The following is a 26,945-nucleotide window of genomic DNA, read 5'->3' on the forward strand; positions in this document are numbered from 1 at the left end:
TAAAAGGTCCCTTTTTATTTATTTATTGTATGAATGAAATTATCCTAACCATTTAAAGACTCTTTTTTTTTTGACAGATTTGAAGACCTGTTAAAGCGGCTCTTTGAAACTAAGTCCAGGTAATAATTCTCCTAAAGGTTGCAATCTCTTCCGGTTGCTGTTCACAATGATGCAAATCGAATCAAAGGAATTTAAATAACAAGCATTAACTAAGCTGTGTGTGAACTTCTTGCTGTTGTTATACTAAATTATTTTCCAAACAAGAGGGACTTTTTCAGGCCTTCCAAGTTATTGAGTTTTAAAATGGGAGAAAACAATGGGGAAGGTAAAAGCTATTTTTTTCTCTGTACTAGAAGGTTTTTTTCCTTCTCTGTTGCACATAAAAAGTGCTTTGCGTGAAACCAGTAAACAGTAGTTCTTTCATAAGCACATGCTTGACATTTGTAGTTCAAAGACAAAATACTTGAAACTCAAACATCAATCAAACAAACTCAGATTATACTCTGGTAAAACAGTTCCCAGGAAGGAAAAGGAATAAATAAAATACAAACATGGAAATAAAAACTCATAGTTCCAACAGTATTCCATGTTCTTATTACTATAATTTATCATTGTATACTATCTGTAAACATATACTGTATATATACTGTCATAGTTTTTTTTTTTGTTTTTTTTTTTTTTTTGCTTGGCATGAAAACCTGCAGACCCCTTAGGCCCTTTCTGTATATGACTCCTAAAAGGTTATCATACAGCACTGGTTCTTAAACATTTCTAACATGTCCTCTTTCAAATGCCAGAAAAAGCTCAGATCTTAGAGTTTGTATCAATGTTTAACTAAATTAAAATATTAAAGGTGAATTCCAGTAAAATAAAGGTGAGCATGACACAATTGGCTGGCTGTAGTTAGTTCATCATATTTGCCTCGTATTTTTTCTTTGGTCATTTTGCCTGAACAAAAGTAAAAAAAAACATTTACTTTTGATGAGGGTGAACAACACTGAGTGTGTGTTTGGGAATAATCTATGCAGTATGTAGTATTCACATGGTTTGTTCCTGAGATCAAGGTGGCTGGTTTAATTGAGCCTGTACTGGACCCAGGGCTGAGAGTGCAGGCAGAGGAACATCGATAAACTATAAAATGGTTCCAATATGGCTAATCGATGTGGCTTTGTGAGCAGCTCCCTTGGGACTTTGATTTTCCTCTAAAACAACAATCCAGGATCTCTGGTCTTCAAAGCCAAACTCCATCTTTGCTGTTATTGTAGTTGTTGCTTTCCCCGTGTTTGAGTGATGTCACTGAGGTCGATTTCATCCCTGTCCATAAAGACTCTCCCACACTTGAATCACCCAGGAGACAGCTTCGCTTTGTCTGTGCAATGGTAACAACAACCAATAAAGGTCAATCTCCCATGGTAATGGCCAATTGGGTTTGTTCCCGTTATTGGCCCTCTGAGCAGTGGTCAACAGATGGAGAGCTGGCATCACTGACGCAAGTTACACTCCAACCTTCTGTATCCAGGCACTGCTGTGTGATTCTACTCATCTTCTCCCTCAGCTTGTGTTGGCCTGTACATTACTCTATCATGCACAGCTTTTGTATGAGGAGGACCGTCACAGTAGAGTCACAGGAGTGCTGCCAGTGAGGGCTAACCGTCTAACCATTTCAGCTAATTGCCTCATTAATGATTCACTGGTGTTAGGCTGCTCTAGCACTTCGCTGTGGGGAGCAAATTGTTCTGATTGGTTTGCCTCTGTCAATTATTGATGAGGCAGTGAGCTGAAGTGCTAACACCTGGCTTTAGAAGTCCAAGTGGCCCTGCATTCCCATCACATCCTCTGTTATCACACACCTTGGGACTACATTCTGTTTGGAGAGGATGTAGTCTTGACGGTAGCAGTTCTCTGAGAATGGACGTAGCATGCCCTGGGGTAATAGCTGTGAGCATGTTAGCTCAAAGAACACGGCTAGCTGATGTGCAAAAGCTGGACAAAAAAAGACAGTTGTAGTGATTTGTGCCGTAACTAACCGAAGGCAAACGCACGAAGAGGCACCACTGATGAAGCTAGACTGTGTACATGTATTTATATGCAACTACAAATAACAGCAAAATCTAAAATACTTGATTATAATAATGGAAAACTACTAGAAATCATAATCATAAATCATATTCTTAAGTGTATTTTACCATCACTCATCATGTCCTTAGGAATCATGTTAGGCAAAATTAAACAAAATATAAATAGATAAAAGTAAAAACATTTTCCACAAATGGATACAATGTAAATACAATGACATAAAAAATGTATAGATTCTACCAGCATCAGTGGAGCTGTGATGGTATGCAAAGCAATGCCAATACTTTGTTTATGGTGATTTATAATGGGTGCAGGCAGTACCTTTACAGTAGGGTCATGTAATTGGATCTCCAGTAGATAGCAGCTGAATTCCACTATAGTCTCTGTGTCTAATGGCCCACCCACAAAGACCTCCCTCTGGCCACATGAATCATTCTTTCACAGTGCACAAGATGCTGGAAGGTCTCCCGAAACTTTTTAGAAACACACAACACAATAAAGAAAATGTGTAAAAAAAATGTTTATGGTTCAAAATGGTAAATCACAACCAGACTAAATAATATTTTTAATAGAATTAAATTAGACTCACCCATGTTGTTAGTGAATTGCCTCATCTCTCCTTGGCCTTAATTGAAGCTGATTATAGAGTCACCCCCCCATGCTGACGCCACTGTCACTCTGAATCTCAGCCAAGTGGGCTTTCCATGTACACTCACAGGGTGGTCATTCTGCCTTTGTTTTTACACTGGGACCAGTGACAGCAGAGCCCATCCCACACTTCAAGTGCAGTGACTGTTGCTTACTGTGTGTCACAATAAACCCTGGACAAGCACGCACAGTTCAGACAAGGGTCCTGTATTGCTCACAATGTGGACTTCACTCACAGTCTTGAGGTGTACTTTGTGTGTGTGTGTGTGGGTGTGTGTGTGTGTGTGTGTGTGTGTGTGTGTGTGTGTTTACATATCTTTGTGGGGACCAAAAAGTTTACTATACTTGTGGGGACCAACAGCCCTTATGGGAACAAAATGCCTGTCCACACGAGTTTGAAGGCATTTTTGAGACTCAAAATGTGGTTTTAGTGTCAGAGTTATAATTAAGTTATGGGTAGGTTTAGGGTAAGGGTTACGGTTAGGCATTCATTTTTGATGGTTAGGGTAATGGTGAGCAACTAGGGAAAGCATTATGTCGCTTAGATGTCACCACAAAGATATGAAAACACAACTGTGAGTGTGTGTTTGTATGTGTGCGTGCGTGTGTTCACGGCGTACATGGAAAAGCAACACTAGTCAATTGCAGTATGACTCCCACTTTAATTCTTGTCTTCCTTTCTTGTCCAACCCCTCCTCCCCCCTTTCTCTTTCTGTCTCTCTCCATTAACAGATAACCTAATGACTGAGCAGTGATGACATCAAAGCGACTGACCAATTGCACCGAGACACCTACAAAGCACAACATTCAAAATTATTTCCCGAAGAACAACAAACAAGGCCCGCTGGAATTCTTCAAAATCTCTACAGCGATTCTTGAAAAGCCTCTTACTACCCCTGTTTCCTTTCCCAATATTTTACCTCCAGCTTTTTTCTACAAAACCACAAAAATAAAAAAGAAATAAAATAAAATAAAACAAAAATAAAAATCACAGAGACTCATAATCAGGAGATGGTTGATTCTCTTCGATGGGAAGATCACTGATGCATGCTTCTGTAAATAGATCACAATAAAAACCCTATTCTTATTCCTAATATAGGAAACGTACCCAGTTGCTCTCACCAAATTCATAAACCTTCATTACTGTGAATAGAATACCCATGGTTCAATATTTTCCATATAAAATCAGTATTCTTACCTATTCAGAGCCAATGTAGCTATCATTTCAGATATTGCTTCTCTAGTCTTTGAAGTTAATTTAATTGTAAAAACTGTACTTACAATTGTTCTTATTCTCAGCCTAGTCTTCCTCTCCAGTATCCACACTAGTACGTGTAAATAGAGACAAATGAAGACAACCGCATGGATCAGACTTTAGTGTATATTTACCACGCTCTTAGATCACAAATCTCAGTATGTGGATATTTCAGACAACATTTTTGAAAGTTTAAAATAGCTGAAGATATTTTCTGATGGCCAGTGATTTAGTCTCAGATACCTGGATACTGTCTGAATAGATCAAATTTATCCGGCCACATTACAATGATTATACAACAGAAACTCCTTTGCTATCATCAGTGAATTCCATTGGGAAACAGGCAAATTGAACAGAAGAAGCAGGCAATTTCCCAAAGCCATGATTCTAACATAGCACCTCTAAGTATTAGGTTTAATATTTGATGTACTTTTTTTTTTCTTTTTGTTTTTTTTTATATATAATTTACAGATTTCTCCCATTGTCTTCTTATTTATTATTTTCTACTACAACAACTGCCCTGCCCTCTCATGCCCACTTCGTAACTGTTGTAGCAAAGCTGCTGTTAGCCTGAGAGGGACACGTTTTTTTCTTTGCATGGTTTGAAACTGTGCTCCAGTCCTGAGCCTACACAGGGGCAAAAGAAGACCTCAGTAACTGCAATGTAGAAATGAGGATTCTGGCCTCTGCCTTCAGTGGACTATGAAGCTAACCAAAAGGACTGACTGACATCGTACCAAGCCAATGAAGAGATGACCTCAAGGATTAGGCCCTCACTGGTGAAGACAGAAATCCTTTTGCATGGACAACAGGGATAATTTCTAGCTTGTTGAAGACCTCATCTCCACCGTTGTGCATCCTCTACCTCTCAGTGTTCTGCTGTGCATCAAGAAATCCATGTCTTCACACTGACCCCCCTCTACTACCCCACGTTTCTGCTGCATGTCCCTCTAGAGCCTCACGAGGAGAGTTCAGCATTAAATGCTTTGGATGGATCTATATGGCAATGGGAGAAACCAAACCAATGCCCAACAAGTACACACATATGACGCATGCATAGAGATGCTCAATCATACACAATGCCTCTCGAATATGTTGCTGTATATATGTACACTATGTCAAGTATGTATAGTCTCAGATGCTGTACTTTGCATGTTGATTTGTAGATGGAATGTGACCTTTATTCAAACAAGAGGATGAGCAGGTAGTGAGTGGGTTGACTCTCTAAACCAATGCAAGCCCTTTGACAGCTTTACATCTCCATATTTGATGGCAGGAGATTTACAGTAAGGTGACAGAAACAGTTTGATGTCTACTGTGACATGTTGTCTTCCAGCAAACAGCAGTTCTGATAAGGTTTAAACTCTCTGAAGGAACACATACTGTCCCTGCTGATGTCACACAGAATCTGGCCACAGCGATTGTGGGTAGAAGAAGAGAAGGAAAACTGGGGCGCTCCAATTAAGTGGCTGCGCACAAAGTGGCATAGGGCATCCTGCCAGCAACTGTCTATTCATCCAGTGTCAAAGGGATTTGCACGTCTCAATGAGTGTATGCACTGACAGAGAAGTCCAAGAGCAAAGCAGAGGAGGGGAAGGAAAGGAAACAAGGCTGGGCTGAAAGGAGTTTTTTTTTTCTTTTTTTGTGTAATTTCACAGCTTCTGATCAAAATTTAAGGTTGTACTAAGCTGATGTTGACATACTTTACTGGTCGGTCCACTTATTTGTCAATTTTTAAAAAATTTTCAATAACCCCTTGACCCCATCTATTACTATCATACAGCTCTCTGGGCTGTCATGACCTAATGTCCTGTCTAAGGTTAACTTTGTGTTAATGAGTATGGCCCTCTGCTCCACCAGATGTTCACCCTTGTGGCCAAATACCCAATACCCTCTATGCTTCTGTAATGCCTGCCCACTACATCTGTACTCTTTCTGGATGCAGCTGCAGAAATTTCTCAACCATCTAAAATGCAGTTGAAGTAGGAAACGACATCAACTCTGCAAAACAGGTGCTTTCTTTTGGAGTAAAATTAATAAAAGACATAAATCAAAATGCTGCACCATAAAAATAGAATTTTAGCAGAATACATGTGGTTGCCTAATTTGTGTGTCTTACACAAAGTAGGTCTTACAATTTATGTGAGCAAATCTTCTTAAATCAAATATTGTCAGAGCACACCAAAGCTATTTACAGTCAACATGTAAACTGACTTGAAATTTGGACTTCTGACTTAGTGGTGATTAGTTAAGGAAGATTTAAAACACAGAAAAGGATGAAGATGTCATTCAAATATGAGACTGTGTGTGGTCTGAGTGTCAAGGCTTTCCACTTTGTTAGAAGTGAAACAAAGATGAAGCCGTATGTGACAGGTAGATGTGCTTTCCATGTTTTTGATTGCAGTGTTTAAACACCACCCAGCAATAAAACTGGACAGGACCAGAACAATATAGACAGCTATACACCTGAACACACAAAACGTGTGTAAATGCCTACAAGCACAGAAGCACATCCTTGATCTTTTTGTGACAGACGCACACACACGCGCACAGCAAGCTAATCTAAACAGCAAGGCTGTATGTAAACAGATCGTCGACATAATGGGATTGTTCAGTGTGCAAACAATAAGCTGTTAGTGTAATCACAGGTCAAAGATATATTACCCAGAGGGCCACGCTGTATGTATATTAACATGATGGATACGCTGGAGAGGAGGGGGCAGGGATATCAGGGATATAGAGCTCTACTGATTCGGATTTACCCCCTACTGGGTCTTGCCCGCTGCCTTTCTCTCCTCTGGCTCCTTCATATGGGCCCCACTTAATCAGTCTTCTTCTCATCTTGCTCCTCCCCCCATTCACCCACCCCTTTCTTATACACCAAATTCTTCTATTTCTTCACAACGCTCCCTCTTAACTACTTCAGTCATGTCTTTAACACAGTATCTTCATTTACTTATTTCCTCTCCCTGTCGCCCCTGGGCAGATTATGATCAGCTTCGGTAAAGTGGTCAGTCCATCTCTGTGGTCAGTGGGGTATCAGGATAAAGTAGCTCCACAATCTTATTTTTGGATTAGGCCAAGAGAGGTCTGGCTTATACTGGACTACTGAGGTGCTTCACCCATGTCTAATAAAAACAGTGAAAGAGCAAGGCTAGAAAATAAAAGACAGCACCATGTTGGGGAAGAACAATGCATGTGATAAAGAGAGATTGCTACATGTTCCCCTTAACTATGTACTGTGCTTGTGTGTCACAGTGAGTAGCAGCATACTAGAGCCATTTCGGGCAGGATAAATGCCGCAGAGCTTACTTTATAAGATCTCACCTTATTAACTTATCTCTACTTTATTTGATTATGATCTAGCCCATTCTCTAAACTGGTTAATAAGTCCATGTCCTCCTGACTAAACACTTGATTAGTGTCATCACCGGCTAGCTTGTGTGTGTGTGCTGCATATGCCTGTGGATCATTGAAGCAGATGCACACTGGGGCCAAGTGACAGAGTAAACACATAGACAGAACACTGCAGAGGAAAAACAACCTGAATAAAACGGGCCTGTTTGATTATTTCAAGTCTGTCTGCCTTCTGGATGTGTGGCTGAAGATATGGTGTAAAGCTTTTGTGTGGACAACCAATGCTCAATACAGAATAGTGAAAAGGCAATGTTACATCAACTACTTCATTACAGCTGCTGGCAGGTCAAATCCCGTTATAAAACTATCCCATGAGTGTGAGACAGTTGCTTGTCACAGGCAGCTAGTTAATCCTATGCCAGCTGCTAAGCAAAGTTCTGTTACCTTGCCTTGTGAGTGATTGGTTGTTGCTATGACAATCGTGCCAGCAAAGATACTTCCCAAGCCTCAGGCATCTTAACCATCAAGTATTGACACTACGCATACATGTGAATCCTGCCAAGGACACAATGCTGTAGCAAGTGATAGCTGCCCCCACCCCTGGCACACAAGAGAGAGAGATCACTGTTCTGAACAGGGAATAGCAAAATGTATCATAGAAAAAATGCATGACTAAAAGGCGATTTATTGGAAAATATGAGTATAAATTTGACAAGCTAAGATTTTCTAGTAAGACCCCAAAATGATTTTTAGTCAAAAAAGCTACAAAAGACTCACTTAACACTGTATAACAGAGTGGCATGGTATATGGAGCTCTTTAAGTAACCACCAATCATGAAGGATGGCAGTACAATTTCCAGTGTGAATTTTAAATTCTTATTTTGTGTTTGTGTAGCATTAAGCTACACAACTATAAACTTATCCAGATGACCTCTATCCTCTATTTCTATGTTAAGTAATACTGCAATCAAAGTTACATACAGTAACTTTGATGACAGACACATGCTTGACAGCAGCTCTTCTCACCATGCAACTCTGTACTGCAGAAATATGCAGCAGCATACATATCCATGCCCTGCTCTTCTTTCTGTCACACACAGCTCCTTTTCATACACACAAAAACACACACTTTGGCTGTCTGTGTCTATGTCTGATGGAGTGTCATGATTAGCAGTGACCTCAAGCTAGACAGGGATGGGGTAGTGGGAGTGGGGTCAAAGGTGGTAGTATTACAGTGAAGCAACCCGTCAAGTCCTCTACTTCAATCCTGACCTCCAGGCTGACCTGAGCCTTTTGAAAAATTATTCACATGTATGAGGTCAACATACTGTGGGTACATCAACACATTACTCACAGAATATCTAACTCATGTGTGTATTTGAACTAAGAGAGGACTCTTAAAATGCTTGAAATGTAACACATGAAGTGGTGTGGACTTTGACGTAGGGATACAGTGGATGAAGGTTGGTCTCACAACCAGACAGCAAGAAAGACAGAACAGCCCTCCTTATGCCACATAGCTAATGGCAGGGATGAATAATAGAGCCTTTAAAGCCCTTACTGCCACCTCATTCTGGCCTGCACATAAGCTTGAGCTCTAGGTGGGCAGTTAGCCATCAAGCCCCTCGCTGAGATGAGATGAGCTCCCAAGAAGATTGGGGATGGGGGTGAAGAAAATCGGATTAACCAAAATGCCTCAATTGGAAGAAATGCTCTGGGCTGACCTCATTGTAATACCATTGATAAATGCTGTAAACCAAATCTTTAGCATCTGATTAGATAATGGAGGAAATCACAACCTTTGTCTGTGGGATGCAATGGTTCAAAACACACAGAATGTGAGTTTTTAAAAACAAAAAAACGAGAGACAATAGGGACTTCTACAAATAGCCAAGTTTGCTACTATAGAAACAAATAAATGGGGAAATAATAAATTGCCAGGAGCTGTGGACAGGTGGCATTTCAGTCTGCACCGTTTAGCTGTGCAGTCTGGTTTCTGACAGCTTGATTTAGTCTCCCACACCTGAGCCAGAAAACAGAGAGAAAATTAACGGCAGGGAAAACAGCTTAACTAGATTCCAATTTGCCTGCTTTGAAACACAATTGATGAAGCTAATGCACATGGAAAACACAGAATGCAGTTTTTGGTAGAGTACCAAGCTTACTTTGATTGTGCGAAGTCTGTGCACACTAATTCAGGGTCAGACAGGAAGGTAATAGTACTAATTTAATTTACCCCTGTTTTGTTCTATCCTGCTTCGGGGGGTGGGGGGTAAGGGTTTACCTTTAGGGTGTAAAACTGAGATTATAGTGGCTCAAGAGGAGATAACATGCTGTTCTCCCTGCTGTGATTCGGGTGTAATCCTTCAGTTTTAGAGAAGTGAAAAGTTTGTAAAGTCCAGAAAGTTATGAATACATCCCTTCTGGGCCCCCTACAGAGCAGAGAGTCTGAGACAGCAGGGGATAACCATATGCTATCAAAGTGCTCTTCAAAGCTCCCATCTTTAGTCGACTAAATTATACAGTATCATCACATATACCTGACAAAAATAGAAGAAACGTAATTATGCAGCCTAATGTACTAATGGGGGAAAAAACATTACTAGAAAAAATATGTATTTCGGAAGTCTGGCCACTTTGAAAGGTAAATAATTTTCTTTTTCACTCGAATGCGTTTGTTTAAACTGCGTTTGTGCTCCAGTAGTGTGGGTCAGCTCATCATTTTGTTTTTACATGCTTTTAAAATACTGCTGCTGGTGAACAATTAAAAATTTATGATTCCTATCACAATGAGCTCCTTCACTGTTACCAGAGGTTAATTTGTGCTCGCCCCTCATTTCAATTGTACCGTAGTAAATGTCCACATTATTTCCCACATGGGCCTGGATGAGGGGTTTGATTATCCAAAGGTAGACCTTGGTTGGCTCTGTTATTATCAGAGGGGCCGTAAGCTGCAGTAACAGCTTCTAGGGTCTTATTGCCATGGCGATCAGCCCCTTGCCACTTGGCCTCCGTGACCCTAGTCAGAGATAAGCTTTATGGGAAAGCACATTAACATGCTCTGGCAGTCACCTCCCTCCTTTATCAAAGGCAGTTCTGTGAAATCAAGTGTTTATGGACCCCCAGTGAGGGTATAGTGCTGCTGATTGCCCATATTAGAGGTTGACTGTAAATGAGCTCGAGGTGGACAAAGGACTTGTAGCAGTTGGGAGAATTGAGGATACGTAATAGTGATGTTATCCTCACTAAATGAGCAATATCTTTAATGACTGCAACACCCCATGAGCAGGTTACTAGCCCCTGGATTACAAATGCTGTCTGCAGCCTAAATATATCCATGTCTTCCATTCTTTCTACAAAAACTGACAAAACTATAACAATAAAAATGCAAAATCTGCTTTTGGATATGGTGTAACATATTTTGTAGTCATTTATTCTATTCGCACTATACTGTAAGTGGCAGCTTCTTCTTCGACTGTCTTCTCATTTTTGTTGCACTACATCCATTAAATAAAACATTTTAAAGGCCTTTTTTCTACATTTCCAAGCACACTGATGTGGGCATTTTTCTGTGGCTATGAAAGGCACAATTCGAAAAAGAATGTGTCAATGCCGAGTGCCTGCTTAGAGCCTGATCGCTGATATAAGATCATCTCAGTATGTCCGCAATGATGGATGGTGATAGCCCAGTGTCTTTGTACAAATCAGGAGGCCCTCCTGTTGTCACTGACTGGACAGATACAGGAAGCATGAAAGAGAGAGACGCAGCCACAGCTTAATGTCCTTCTCTGGTGCTGTGCATGCTCTTTCCTATTTGCTTTTCCCTTCACGGCACGGTTAACATCGTAAATTAACCTTTCCAAGCCCCCTGTGCTCAGAGACTAGTGCGCAATACAGACAAAGGGAAAACTAGATCTCTGTTATGCAATGCGGTAGCACTGGTCAGAGACAAAGCCTGTTACAGAACTGAGCTATTCCTTTTGCAGTGAAGGGGAATAAAACAACACACCTTGTTTAGTCGAGCAAACATTCTCTTTTATGTGCATGTCCCATGTACTCAAATCGGTATGAGGCTGCTTTTTGTTCTCCATCCTAGAAATGTAAATGAAACACATGAAAGAAAATGTATTGTAGTCTTTTCTTCCTAGTTCAAGTCTGTAAATAGGATGTAAATACCAAACAGCTATGCATGCTAATATACAAGCAATTTGTTCAGGTACTTTTGTAATCCCGACTTCTCATATGGCATGTAGTGACGACAAGAAGCAAACACTGAAAATCATAAGAAATTGTAAACACGGATATGGTTTGTAAACAACTTCATAACTGAAAAGTATATGTCTTTGCTGTTAATGTTTTCTTACTGATAACTAATGCATTGGCCTGCCATTTACTACACTGCTCTGCTCATGTTACTTTTTATCTTTTTTATGTTTCGTAAGGTAGGGCTGAGGCAAAAAAAATAAAAAAAATAAATCACTGGTTTGCGGTCTAGTTGGGATGGGGACTAAGAAGCTGAGGAGAAAGCAGTCAGATCATGTTTGTAGGTCTTTTGCTTTTTTGTTGATTTGTTTTTCTTTTCTTTTTTTGAGTTTCTTTTTTCCATTGCCACTGCATGTTTACATGCATACGCTTAATAATTAATGACATATTCTGAATGTCTTCCACAATAAATCAAGTGTTGTGGCAAAACTACTTAAAAGTAGTGAAACTGCGGTGCAATTTTAGTTATTTCACCAAAAAAGTCTTATCACCAGCTTTAGAGTGTGCTCTTTAAAAAAAGGCATTAATCTGTTTTCTATAAAAGAAATAACAATTCTGTAAATGTCTGTAAATTCCGATTAACAACAAACTACAAAGCTGGTACAACAGGCAATTTTGACTCCAAATTGTCCAACTCATGACATGCAAGGGAAAGAGTTTTTGATATTTTTTTTCTAATATTAAAAGAATAATAATGTCCAATGAAAAATGATAATCTATATTTCAAATTTGCCTCTGCCCTAGCAACTCTAATGTGACATTTTATGAAAACAGAAATAGGGAGGAGTGAAAATAAAAAATTGTTTTTGTTTCTAGAGGATTTATTTTCAACCATGTTAGAACCATGTTAAATCCCAAGGCGCTCATAGTAGATGGAAGTGTCTAATTTTTAACCTGTGCTAAAGATATTTTGAATTTAATAAATAATTATTGTAAAGAGAAAACATGTCTGTCTTCTGAAGTCTCTCTTGAATCCTTCTGCGTACGAGTGATAAAGTAAAACTAAACAGTGAAGGGAAACTAAACACAATTACAGAGTTTAGTTATAAAACGCATTAATCCGGTGTTGTGTCCTGATAAACGCTAGCCCTGGTCTGTAAGGGAGCCTAACTGCTAGATTTTTCCTCTTTTTTATATCTTTGGTGGAGTACAAGGAAAGCAATTGACACAATGACCTTTGACCCCTGGCGCCCAGTTGTATAAGACGGAGTGGAGACCTCTCACTTCACCTTGGCTTTGGTGAACCAGACTGTCTATTATATGCCACTTTAATATCGCAGAGATTCCCAAAATATTTGTGAGTTCTGTGGCATCTGTTTAATTATCATCATTCTAAGATTACTCCTTGCCTGAAACTAAAGGAATGGCTAATACTTTTGTGAAGGTTATCAGACTCAGTCTTCAATTAATTAAAAGTCTCTTGTACAGAGCAAGGGAAGTTTGTGCTTTGTATGTTTCAACAAATTGTTTACAAGAGGACACATTCAATTAGTTATTTCATTATCGCCCTAGGTGTAATCAATTGACAATGCCAATAACAAAGCCAAATCAATTTGTGAGCTGACTTCAGCAAATTTCTGTAAATGACTGAAGAGCACTTCTAGGTTCGTGTTTTTCTGCACCGTTTACACAGAAACCCCAATCACGGGCCATGCTACCGTACAGGCCATGAGAATATTTGCAGATTTGAGTGTTTCAAAGATGTTTGATTCGGTGGCTTCGGTCAGGAATTCCACATGTACACACTGTCTTCTGCAGGGAGCAAGGTTCTGTATTTTTCTTTGCTCCTCTTTTCCCCTCGAGTGATATATGGCAAAGAAAGAAAGAAGCACTCGCTTTCCCTCTGTCATTCCTTTCTCTCCCCTCCTGTAGCATAGATAAACAATGCGAGTGACAGTCTCTCATCACTCAAGAGGCTGAATCTCTGGCCCTGACCCGATAACATCAAGTGTGTGTGTCACCTGTCAAGTGGCTTCTGTCACACTTCAGTGGGAACTCAAAAACAAGACTCTGTGCATGTGTGTGTGTGTGTGTGTGAAGTCGATTGGGGGATGGTGTTGTGGGTTTAAGAGTGCCTGTTGGCATGCAAGCGCAGGCCTCTTTAGGCATGAGTGGAGTTGAGAGTGGCGAAGGGGGGGGGTTGGTGCTTCTGAAGGTATGCCAGGAAACTGAGAAAGAAGGAGGGGGAGGCGTAACGACCCAAATGAGAAGGACTTGTGCAGACACTGTGAAACTATCTCATTTTGTAGGCTCCGCTAGTCTCATTCTCATGTTCAGAATGGACAGGGTGATCTGGGAACGCAATTATTTTCACCTATAAAAGGCAACATATGCCAAGATCATAAAAGATCTTATTGGACAGTAATTTATTAAAGCAAGTCATAGAAATGGAGAGAGGTAGGGCACTAGCTATAATACGAAGGTGTCGTTCTGCTTCTCATTAGGGGCCAGTGTCAGTGAAATTCAATACTCCAGGTGGCTGACAACAGAGGGTTAGAAGAGCTAAACAGAAAGATGCCCTCTCTTTATAAGATCCTGGGGAAAAGGGAACATTTACTGCAGCTATATTGTATTGAAATTCCATTCTTGATTCGTTTTCTGTGTTTCACTGGAAACTTCCAAAGTTGAATATGTGCAGGACAGGCATCCTTACTATGATTTATTTTTCCATTTTATTGGATAAACACGCGTTTTCTTTTTCCAAAGGTACGAATGAACTGTAGAGCTTTGAGGCTAACAATGATCATCATCCTCATTGCAACAAACAGCTGCTACTAAGCAGAACTGGCATCCTCTTAAATGGATGAGTGATCTGAGACAGCGTGTTTGTTCCTATATTTCGAACGTTTAAATCACTGTTGAGCCCTGAATGAGCAATAATAAACTATCATTGTGATCCTCACAATACTGAATGATGTGGATTAGCCAGTGGGGAGCAGATTGTATTGAGGAACTTATCAGCATCTTCTCATTATCTAATACACGAAGTGAAGGGGGAGATGATTATGCTATGGCACATTTAAACCAGAACAATAGAAGCGTGTGTACCTCTGTTCATTTGTTGCACAAAATGAACAAGGCAGATATATGCTATTGTCTGAGGTTATTGTAATGTTAAAATACAGTTTTTTTGTTAATGTAAATGATTGTAAATGACTCTTCTTTCAGACAAGAGCAGGTTTTTGTATTCTTCACTGAGATAAATACCATCACAAATGAGGCGCGACAAAACAAAAGCAGAATACAGAGAGAAACGGGCAATTGTGATCGAGGGAGGGAGGGAGGGTTTTTGTGCAAACCTATTGTGTAATGTTTGGCAACACGCTTGCATGTTTGTTGTCGTCTTTCACACTGACAACCACGTTCTGACACACTCAAAATGGAGGAACATCCTGCACTGCCTGCAATTTTTGCTCGTTTTAACCAAAAATGTGGCATATGTCAGCATGGTGTGCAGTGTGTTTTTAAAAGAATATAATGGAACATTTCTGGCCTCCCCAGAGCTCTGATCTCAACGTTATTGAATCAGTGTAAAATCGTCTTGATAGAGCATTGAATGTCCTTCAAAAAGCCTGGAGAACAATTGCAGAAGACTGCTTACAGAAATTAGAAGGAAATTTGCCTAAGATAGGGTGTGTTGAAGAATCAAGGTGGTCATAGCAAATATTGACTTTCAAGCTTAGTAGAATTGTCAAAAGTTTCTGCCTTATACACTGGATTTCCATTTATGCTTGCACATGCTTCAAAAATTACATAATAATGGATTTAATTGGAATTAGTTCCCATTTTACTAGAAAAAAAAGCATGAAGGTCGGTTCTAGACTTTTGCACAGCATTTAAGGATTTAAAGTTGAACTGCCAACAACTAGACAGAGATAAAAGTCATATCATTCCATAACTCCTGTTGACATTTCAAATAATCATGTTATTAATTTATCAACATCAGTGATTTTTGCCCTCATTTTTCACTTTAAAACGTTAAGAAACTACATTTTAAAATAAATCTGTTTATCTCAAGTATTCCGTAGAACAAAGACAATCTAAGAGCCTTACATCTCTACAAAGTGCTAATACGTTATCTATATTACAACACACAGAAGTGAAATTGTGTTACCAGCTAATTAGTCAAATTTACACATTTATGCAAATTCTCAGTGTGTATTGACATGATGTTTGAAGACATTTGCTTTTGGCAACTTCTAAATCTACGTTTTCCCATAACCTTTGTGTTCAGTTCAATCACGTATTGATGTAAACTTGGTCAAGGTTGCACAGGCCATTTGGTCAGCCTGTCGAACACGTCCAGATCATGTCTGCCCGAACTGTCCAGAGAACACAGAAAGCTCTAATCCCTTGTTTGCACTGTAATCAATGTCAATATAGATCTCAGACTAATTACATAATCATACTTGTATCAATAACAGATGGAACTGATTTCTAGACAGTCCTTTATTTATAAAAGTGGTGTAGCCTCATTATAAGGTAAACACAGAATGTATCCTTGACTTTCAGATACAAATAGTACATGCAAATTCTGAAAGCAAGTGAAGGAGCTTATTTGAAGTCCCTCAATGAACTTCATTAGTCACAGCCATGCATTCTTGAACATACAGATGCACATCTTAAGTCAGAGTCATATATGGACACACACATGCATCCAGTATATTCACACAAGCACACAGCCCCTTGGACATGTCTCATTAAATTCAGGTGAGCAGATTAATTAAAATGATATTTAAATCCCTCGGGGCTGTAAATCTGCACTACTGGGGGTATATGTCACACACGCATACAGACACACAGACATACAGATAAAGCATATTGCATGCTGCATAGAAATGAAAGGTAAAGGTAAGATGAGTCATTTGTGGGTAGGCATAAACAATTATGCAAGCAATGAGTAAATCAAAGAAAATGAGAAAATATCAGAATGCAAACTTTCTCTACTTTGTCTGGATTTTACATGAATAAATAATTTGATTACTTATTAGATCAATGCTGAAAATGTTAGTCTCAATTTTAAAAATCTTTTCTAGCATAAGTATCAACTTTTGTTATTACTTAGAACTGTCACACTCTGAATCCTTCTGCTATGAAGAAAAAAGAAAAACAAATAGGGGCGAAAGGAGAAAAAACTCCACCACACGGCATAATTATCAAAATTATTTTTTTTTAAATGCTTGTCTTACTGGATCTTTTTTGCGCATGAATGCTAAAATGTTTCATTATTACATCTAAACCACTTAAGGCTACTTCACCACATGGTGACACTGGGGGTTCTTGAAAGGTGAATCAGCCATCTGTATTCATATTGACATGGGGTGTTTATACACGATATCAACAAAATGTCATTGCATACTAACACAGAAAGCTCAAGTGTTACGTAGGAGGTGTGTTTCGCATATGCTCACCTACTTTCCCACCAATCACATCGAGATAACGGATATGAAATGAAACTTCAGAGCACTTAGATACGTGCCTATCATCAAAAAGGAAATGATGACAGGAAGTGTCAGGTGTACATAAGTCTAATGTCTTTCTTCTTCAAGTTAGCCTCTGCATTTTGAAACAGAGTATATTTTAAAGTTAATAGCAGTTTTAACCGCTCGTATTTTTCACGCTTGCTTCGCGTTATATTTTTTCATATTCAGGTTCAGTGAATTGTTTGAAGTTGACCCGAAGAAAGAAAGTGATTAAACATGAAAAGTAAACGAACAAAATAATAAAACCATCAACTGGTATGCTCCGAGCCCTCTCGTGACCTTCACCTGCTGGAAAGGTGGAGAGGCAAATTGCATTAGAGAATGGCACGTCATTCATCTGGGCTGTACTTGGAGGATCATTTAGCTAATTTAATGATTAATAAGTTTAACACCTCTTAATAATTTCATTTGGCCCTCTGATTGAAATCCTGGGCTGAGCGCAGCGGGAGGCAGATGAGGATGTCTGCGACTCAGACTGCCTGTTCGAGGCTGAGCAGAAACAGCGAGGTGTAGAGGAAAGAGAGAAGAAAGAAAGGAAGAAAAAAAGAGAGAGAGGGAGAATCTCCCTGAGGACGACAGATCAGTCTATTACCACCATGACCTTTTCCCTTCACTGGATATGCCATTAGAGAGGAAATCTGAAAGTAAAGCCTTGATTAACACAGTTATCCAACATGTTAAAAGAAAAAAAAATGGAAAAGAAAAAATATGTTCCCTCATTAGGAAAATGTTCTGCATTATTAATGTTAGAGAAGCCCGGCTAAGTGGACCTCAGAGCATTTAGAATTCTTGCTTTAACCAGAGGTGATCACTGTAGAGACTCACAAAGACTATATGATACAACATGATTGTGCAACAGAGTGACAAAAGAATTTACTGGAAATCTTGAGACTAATGAATCTTCAGTGATCCAACCTTAATTCTTGGTGACATTTAGTCCAATTTGATGATGTGTATGACCTTTTTAACCGCTTCCTGATCTTGACAAACCGGAATTAAAATACACTGAAGAAGAAGAAAAAAAGACGAGCGTCTTCATTTTCACCTGTTACGAAATAAATTATGTGGTCAGAACTTTCCACGTTTTTGGCGAACGTGCATGTTCATTTTTCTAGTACATTTGTTTCCATCTTCGACACACGGAGGAAGTAAAACATCAGCGTGTCAGTTCTCACGATCTAGCAGCAGAACATCAGCAGTTAGGCAAGAATGCTCTCGACCGAAACTCATGACAATCATCCGGGGGTGAATCTAAGCACAGTGAGCTGAAGTTGTGGTAAGATTACAGTCAGACCTGATCACAGAACTCTGATGGGTGTCTCGTAGGTGGGATGACTTAGCTCTGAGCCAAAGCTTCACAAGCTCGCACACATTCATTTTATAAATACCCTTCACCTCAAGCGCTATATATGCCTCTTACTCCAGTAGCAGTTTCACCTCAACAGTCACATCTACACAGTCTGTGTAGCTTAAGCTGAAAACAGAAGAGTAGCCACAAACTGCTCCAGTATCATTGGAAAATGTGTCCCTGAGTGTTTTAGCCACTCGGTGTACTTGTGAGATCTTAGAAGTCCGGAAAAAACTCAGCAAAGTCGTTGATGTACAACACGGTAAAAAATCATGTTCGCCAAAGCATTAAAGTCAGATTGGATTAAAATGGGACCTTGCCCCTTCTCACCTTGGTGTCCACATCTATTGATAAGCCCATTTGCTGTGGCCCATATCAACTAACTAAGCAACCTTGTAAAGCCCACTGAAAAACACAATGACCTTGTCTTTTTCTGTTCTGGACCAAATGCTTTACATCATCCCCACCTTTCTCTCCTCATGACCCAGGCCACACAAGGTCATGACAGATCTCTCCCCCCCCCCCCCAATGTTCCTTTACTACTCCTTAGAGAAGCAAGCTCTGTGAATGAGCAGCCAAACAGTAAAAGACCTCCAGACAACCTTGGAGAGTCTGTTCCAATCTATACAGCCAGCAGGTGATGTTTATCTCTAGTATAGCAGGAAGGAGTCCTCTCTAATTGTTCAAAGCCACCTATTGTCACGGTGGACAAAGAGAGTCTATTAAGTTCATGCTATAAGATTCAGGGGAAGCAAACCATAGCATGTGATATGTCAAAACCATGCCAGCTGGCACCACCTCTACATGTGTACACACAAATTTGCAAATGTTATTTTCAAATGTCTTCATTAATAAAGCCATTTATTATGTCTTGCACAGCTCAAGAGGCGAGGGATCTCTCTCCCTTAGCATTCACAACTGGACTAAACCCAACAAAGGACCAAAAATGTGAAACATTTTGCAAAATAAAGCCTGTTTAACTTTATTTTTTAAACTTTTTTTTTAACATTGTAAAAACTCCTTTCTGGGCTCCACAAAATTCCTGGCCTGCAACGCTTGCCTTGACTAAAAACAAACTTTTGCACCTAAGGCGTGCAAAGGTCTGTGGACGGACACAGTGAGCGGAAATGGCTACGGTCTCTGTTAGGTTACATGCTGACACGCATCGTGTGTGTGCTTCAATGCCTTGGTGAAACTCTAACCTGTTCAAAAACTACTTAGGAAAACAAACACAGCTCTCATTCCAAATAAATGTCTGTTTGAAATGAAATGTTGAACAAATATTTTGGATTTGCTTATACAGAGAGAAAGAATGGAATACATTTTGTAAATGGACTTTGAGCTGAAGAGGGAACTCACTTTGAGGGTGGCGCAGATCAAAGGTTGTGCACTGCCTGTTTGTAAGGGCAGAATACCAACAGCCACATTACTCTGGCAACAGGACCCTTCCTCAGCAGGGTGCACCTGGAGAACACTAAGGCCAGTGTTTTGGCCAGAAAAGTCAGAGGCTTCACTTTTAACTGCTTCTCTCCCAATTTTCTTTCTGAAACCCAAGCTACTGTAAGACTGAAGAACATAAGAGAAAAGTCACCCAACACATCTGAGTATACATTTTCATAATTTATATGTGTATACATGCACAAATAAAAGACACAAAAGCACTCATAATCTTGCTGACTTGTGTTAATTGCCATTTAGTTGCTGCAATTTGCTCATTTTCAAGTGAGTCCTACTGAAGTGAGTCCACGGAGGGTTATTAAGTAATTTATTTAGCAATTATTATTCTATCAGCAGCTTTTCTTCGTCTGATTTGTGTTTATTGGCGATGCAGTCAAGTTTGTGTTGGTGCCCTGGATGTTTGCTTTTTTTTTTTTAATTCTTCATTTCTGTTTTAATTGCCTGTTTCCACATGTAGAGAGAGGAATGGAGAGGTTTTCCCCTCTCACTGACAAACACAGTAGGCTTTGAGATGTCAGCTGCTCTCTTTAACAGGCCAATGATAGTTTCCTCCTGTCACAACTCCGACTTCCTGTATGAACATAACCTCATTAAAACTGCCACCCTGGTCTGTGGGCGGGCCTCTTGGCCCTCCCCTCCAATTAAGAGCAGCAAGGGCTGTCGCACTGACAACTCCCACTTTGAGTTAAAATCCTAGCGCTCTGGGGGCTAACGCCATGTGTCAAAACATAATTATGATCTCACCCGTACCTCAGTCCAAAAGAGAAGAGGGAGTAGGAGAGAAAAAAGGAACTAAAGCAGAGTGAATGAGAGAGGAGAGTAGATGGGGGTTGCAGGTTTGGGGTCAGCGAACGGAGGCAGTGGAGGGAATAATGAAGTGTGAGAGATAATGAGCACATCTGACCATAGTGCATTATCAACCCTAACACATATGCTTGTGTCTTCAAAATAAAGTGTAATATTTATTCTGAAATCATCGCTGTTGGGCAAGGGCATGTTCATCAATTGTGCGCTGATTGTTTCCTCCCAGCGGTGAAGGTTAAGTTCAGCGGTTAAAAAGTCACAGCCTGCCTCTGTTAAGGATGTCTGGAAGTGACAGAGGCTGATACTTACCACGTTTGAAACCATAAACCTCATATACACGTGCAACAATCGACATATATCCATGAGAATCCACTCCCTCTAATCTCTCGTCCCAGCAGGTGAGACATGTTTTCCATGCCAGCTGATCTGCGTTATCCCTATTTTATCTCAGTGGATAGCACATAAAGATGAAGAGGCTGAAGAGAGTGGAGGATGCAAGCGGGAGGTCACAGAAGACTGACACTAAAGGCCACCCCCTGTCTGCAGCACACAGTGCCTCAGTGACCCAGTAACAGAACACTGCAGGGGCCAACACACTCCAAGCTGTGCCAACTGTCACAGCTGCCAGTCAGCTAGCCTTGATTACAAACAAATTATAATACCTATGTACCCCACCATGTGAATCACACACTGATAAAAAAAAAAATCTTTAATTAAACCCGTGCTTTAGAAAATTAATAGGGCAGTAATTGAGTCATAATTTACTACGTGCAGGGATCCTTCCTCCTTTCAATACACAAGATGAATTATCCTCTTTTATTTCTCCACAACCACTCCCATGGTTTTTGTCCTTTCCCTTGCTCATCTTGTGTGACCGGGGTGAGGTGGGGCTGGAGACATGAACAGACAGGTGCTCAGGTGTGTGATGTTTGACATTCTCACACAGCATGCGTTCATCACATGCAGGAGATGTGTTTGACAGCAGCGACTCCCTGACCATGATTACATTATCTCTCGGTGTGCTGCTGAAGGTCAGGGCACAGGCGTCGTTGCAGTGAGGAAAACCAGATTTTTAAGGAAGGCAGAATTAAAACAAACACTAAATAAAATATTAAATAAAAGCATTTCAGTGTGTTGCATAAGTCTGTTTACTGTTAATTCAGATTGAGAAGCTGGTGGTTTTTTTCTTTGTCTTGAAACAAAACCTATTCATGCTGAAATATGCAGTTAAGCAAAGCGTTTAATTGTTAAAGCAAGGAATACACCAAAAAAAGAAGAATATATCAAAACTTTGATCAGCAAATGCAACCAAAAAACATTCGCATTATTGTTTTGAGTAATCATTACATAAAACAAGTAGAAAGTAAGTGCTTACACAGTGAGATGAATATCAAGGTGATGTATGATGCAAAAGGAAACCTGCATCTTTTTTCAGGATGATGACGGGCATACCCATTTATAAATCACTTAGTCAAGTCAATCTGTGTCTGTGGTTGCTATTAAACACTAAAAACAATGCATATTTTATAAGGGAATGTTTACATTCTGTTAATATGGCCTAAAATGCCCTTAACTCTTAAAGCATCCTTACTTTCGTCATAGTTTGTCAGCTTTTTTGGACAAACACGCATCTCGAGGAATGAAGACACAGCTACGTAACCTTTTTGTTTTTTTAAAAAATAAGAAAAAAACCCTGAACAAAACTGCAGAAAGTCACCTTGGAGAAAGGCCTGACAGGAACAGGTGAGAGAGAGCAGAAGAGTTCTTAAGTATCAAATTCCTACATTAATGGAATGCAAAGAACAGACGATATGAATGTGCAGTTAAGATTTGGCAGAGGACAAAAAGTGTCCAAGACAGACAATGAGATGTAAAGTGGAACGAACAGATCATTTAAGGCTCCTTCATCTCCCAGTAATTAACACAGTCTAACTTGGCTTCAAACAAGAGGCTACTCAAATTAAATATGAAATATTTGTCTGGAACTCATGAATTATACAAAGCTTGGGATAATAATACCCTCATTATTTGCTCACTTTGGTTTTTCCTTCTGTGCTGTTCATTTTTGTTGAATATCAACAAATCAAGCAGAGCAAAACAATAAACATTAGCTGAATAGAGATGTCAGTTACAGTGGGTCCAGATCCATTATATGGGATCGCCCCTGGGGTGGGAGTGTGACTGGAGAGGGGAGGGGGGGACACCGGGATAAATGGGTCCAGTGTTTGTAATAGAGAGGAGCGTGGCCGCTAGCCAGGGATTTGAGTTAGCAGGCCTTGTCCTGGAGAGGAACACTTCACAATCTGCCAACTGGGGCTGTCCGTGCAGGGAATGGCATGGGGACCGCTCTTTTCTCTATCTCCTTATCCTTGTGTGTTTGTGTGCGTACATGGTCATCATAGTGCAAGAGTGTGTGCATGTGCGAGTGTGATTAAGGAGAGTCCTCTGGAGCACGCTACTCAGTCCTGCTCTCTTGTGCGGCTGACAAAGCAAGCGCGGCTCAGCTTGTTCGCAGCATTTCCCGGTTGAGCTCTGGGGTAGCCATGGTGAACTTGGGCTGAAATACAGCATAGTGGGAGCCCCTGCATCTGATTTGAGAAAGTCTTTCTTGGGCTCTAAACAAGCAGTTTTAACCACTTCTTTTCGCAAACTGGCAGGACAGTTGGATTTTACCTTTACACATACACGCGCTCATAAGAGCAACAGAGAAACACACACATACACAAACACTAATTGCTGTAAGTGAGTGAGTGTTTGGAGTGGGTGGACAGGTCTGGCTGAGTGGACGGTTTCACGCGTTCATGCACTGCTGCTTGAGCAGCATAATGAGGTGTGACGCATCAGACTAAGTGGCTAATGGGGTGTGAAGTCATTAGAACACTGCCTGTATCCCTCTAGCTCTCCCTGTCTCTAACTTGATCTCTCTATGCAACTCCATCTCATTTGTTTTCAGTTTCTCCACCCTTCCTTCCTATTCACGTGTTTTTTGGTTTTTTTGCAACTTCTCTCATTTCTTTTCTTGCAGTGGCCATGCCAATCTATTTTTAAAGTGATCAACAAGTCAGCATCAAGAGATTGACTTGAAGATAAGACAATTACATTTTATTTTTTTCATTCTTCTAATAAACTAAATAAAGAAACTTGGAGAAAAGCTTCCTGAGGTTTGGTTTCAAAGCTGCTGACTATAAAACTGTTTAGAGTTTACAATACATATAAAGTTTATTGAACAACAAATTTTAAAAAGTAAACCTAAAAAAGATAAACTAACATACAGCGAATAAGAAATTGATTACAGTTACAACTCACAAATGCTTCCCTGTAACAAATGGTTATAAAACTGAAGAAAAAAAAACAGACAGGGAGACACTACCATCTGTACTTTGGGATCAGACATAGTTGTTAACAGCTGTAAGAACAGAGAACAGATTGAAGTCAGTGAAACTTAATATCTTTGTCCAGCTGTCATTTTTATACTTTGGCTTCTTTTAATACTCAGCTCACTCTTGGCCACAAGGGTAGATCGATTTATCACTGGGACGTTTGACCTGTTACAGTAAGCAACATTAGAGAAAAAAAAAACATGAATCATGGATCCTCCAATCGATAGTATTTTGGCTTGTATTTTTTGGAAGCTAACTGACTTAATTGAAGTACAACTTATCTTGTGGCACCAATGCTGCACACACTCTCCACACAGTTGTTCCATGCGTAGTTGCTAATAGTACACAGGACTAAAAAAAATCTAATCTAATGCTGCCTTAGAGGTGATGACGTCTACTGCTCTGTAGAAAGGCATATGGGATACACACTCTGAACATAGTGGAAGAATTTGTCATTTTATGTCAAATTTACGTCAAATTTATGTTTTTTTCTATAACCTTAAGAGATGTCAGTGTTTTCTTTTGTTTTGCTCCATGTGTTGTTGACATGGTTCTGGTATCAGGTACAATAAAGCAGTTATACTTGTTATACTTGACACAAGTTAAAAATTGTACTTTTAGTATTTTTCTTTTTCTGTCAAACTTCTAAAGAGGTTTGTGTCTCATCATCTATGATATGAGCAGGTTACAGATGAGCCAAGTGATCAGAACAGGCAAAGAAGAGGTAAACAGAAAGCGGAAAGTAAAGCACATATAGAGCAGTTACCATAAATGCAAGGAAAGTGGTCAACGTTTTCATATATATACGTAACTGTTCGCAGTTTCGTGTATTACCACATGTCAGTCTATCCATTGTGCTGTATGTTTAGATAGCAGCTTCTTCTATCGGAAATGCACGTGTATGGAATCATTTCACAACTGGCCTTGTTATTTTTTCCAGGGTTCGGTTAAGTGTGCCCGTCTGTGAGAGAGCAAACCTGCAGCTGTGGCACAACCCCCTGCATAATTTAATTAACCTTTAAGCAAAACAGAGCATGTACAGATCCTCCCAGTAGATCACAAGCAGTGAGTCCTCCCACACATTCACTGAAAGTTACAGCTGTATCATGTCGAAGGTGTTAATCCATAAAATTCTTGTTTTCTTTATTTTGTGTTCATCATCACTGCTTTACTGTTTTGCACTCAGTTTACTCAACACGTATACTGGGGCTCAGTAGAAGTGACAGCTAGTAAACAAAAGCCAAACCCCTAGACTATTAGGTAAAATGAGCTGCATTACCCTTCCCTGTAAGTTTCAGTGGAGAAGTTTTATTTTCCCTCTGACAAGGTAAGAGCTGAGGTATCTTTTCATTGTTGCACATATTTTTGTTTGTTTGTCTCTCAGTCTGTGAGCACAAATATGCAATAGCTTCCAAGCTGAATTTAACTTGGTGGGGGATGGAGCATGGGCAAAGTCAGTACCCATTAAATGCTGGTGCAATAAAAAGTGATTTGATTTGATTTGATTTGATTTGCAGACCCAGAGCACTTTTAAATTACAAAATAAGGCAGAAGCCTTGGTGCAGAATGCATTCACCGAGCACCCAGGCCAGATAAACACGCAAAAATCAACAGAAAGTGAATGCGACCTGCAACAATTCAGAAACTTGCTTTCCAGGATGGAAAATCGTCATTTTGCGTGTGTGTAACTGTGCACCCACACACATTCACGCCCGATAGTGTGAGAAGAGAGAAGTCTTGAAAAACAATGAAACACCATATTCCCTCGACAAAGGCAGACACTGTCCCCAGGCACTGATCCAGGTTAACTTTCACATTCTATCATATAACAGTGAGGTCAGGAGCTGTGATAGGAGAATCTGATTCCACACCAGCCCGTGGTGATTGCCCTTCCCACGGAGCATGTCTCCTCCCACCAGGGAGAAGGAGATAACACTGGCAGGCCAGGGAAGCTCACAGACTGGAGAAATCAACAGTTTAATGCTGCAGACTTCTCAGAAATCCCATCAGACCTCATCAGTATTGGAGGGTCTTTGATGACCCATAGCAGCAGTTTGCATATCTTTGTACATTTTTAGTACATCAAGTACACTTTAGAAAACAGAGAAGCAATTTTTTAAAACTATTCTAAGCATCCTTTACTTGTCAGTTAGTAGACATCAGTAAGAAGTTCTCCATTTGTTTAATTTCTGTTGACACACTGTATTTATCCACCTTATCAAATGCAACAGTAATAATGATAGTATATGCATCTCAAGTAAGTCAGGCTCCTAGCTAATTGAAAATAATTATCAATAAGGTAATTATTTTTTTTAAAAATGTTTCATCCTGGTATGCGCAAGACTTTAAATGTTGCCCCTCTTCCTACATTATTTTATTACTACACTACCTGCTGCTTACCCAGGTCTACAGCTACGACAGCAGCAGTGCCTGTCTGTGACAGGAGAGAGAAGCGCCAACTTCAGTACTTAAGAACTCATGCTCCTTTCTATTACAAACACTGGACCCAATTTATTCAAGCAGAATAAATGGTTGTATGCCAGCTGTGTTAGAGTAAACTAATACGAAACCATATAACCAAAGCAATGTGCGACTACATTTTGCACAGGTGTGTGCAGGATCTTGACTGCTAGCACTGCTAATGTTGGCTACACTGGGCAAAATAATCAGACATCACCTTTGTACAGCATTATACACAACGCACGGTGACATACATTTCAGCAGAATTAAACCACTATTTGTTTCAGGTTAATGTTTTATGTCAGGATCAGTCAACTAACAGCTAGTAAATAAGTCACGAGGAGCATCCCTAGTTTCATTAATAGACCATATACATACCCATTAAACTCTCATGCAGAGGGCTGCCATTAAAT

General features: G+C 39.9%; 1 protein-coding gene across 3 annotated transcripts in view; it reads left to right on the forward strand.

Annotated features, from left to right (window-relative positions):
- Positions 1-26,945, forward strand: part of mafa (MAF bZIP transcription factor a) — a 139,263-nt gene that overhangs the window by 63,220 nt on the left and 49,098 nt on the right. The window contains exons 3-4 of one of the 3 annotated variants that reach the window (XR_014277988.1): positions 78-119; positions 3,457-12,514. The exons of 1 other annotated variant lie outside the window; for it this stretch is intronic. The gene's annotated coding sequence lies outside the window, so the exon portion shown is untranslated. Of the gene's footprint in view, positions 1-77; positions 120-3,456; positions 12,515-26,945 lie in introns of those variants that run through there. One more of the 3 variants, XM_082541894.1, reaches the window with a different exon arrangement.

This window comes from Aulonocara stuartgranti, assembly GCF_965226115.1.
Source record: "Aulonocara stuartgranti genome assembly, chromosome: 1".
Taxonomy (NCBI): Eukaryota; Metazoa; Chordata; class Actinopteri; order Cichliformes; family Cichlidae; genus Aulonocara; species Aulonocara stuartgranti.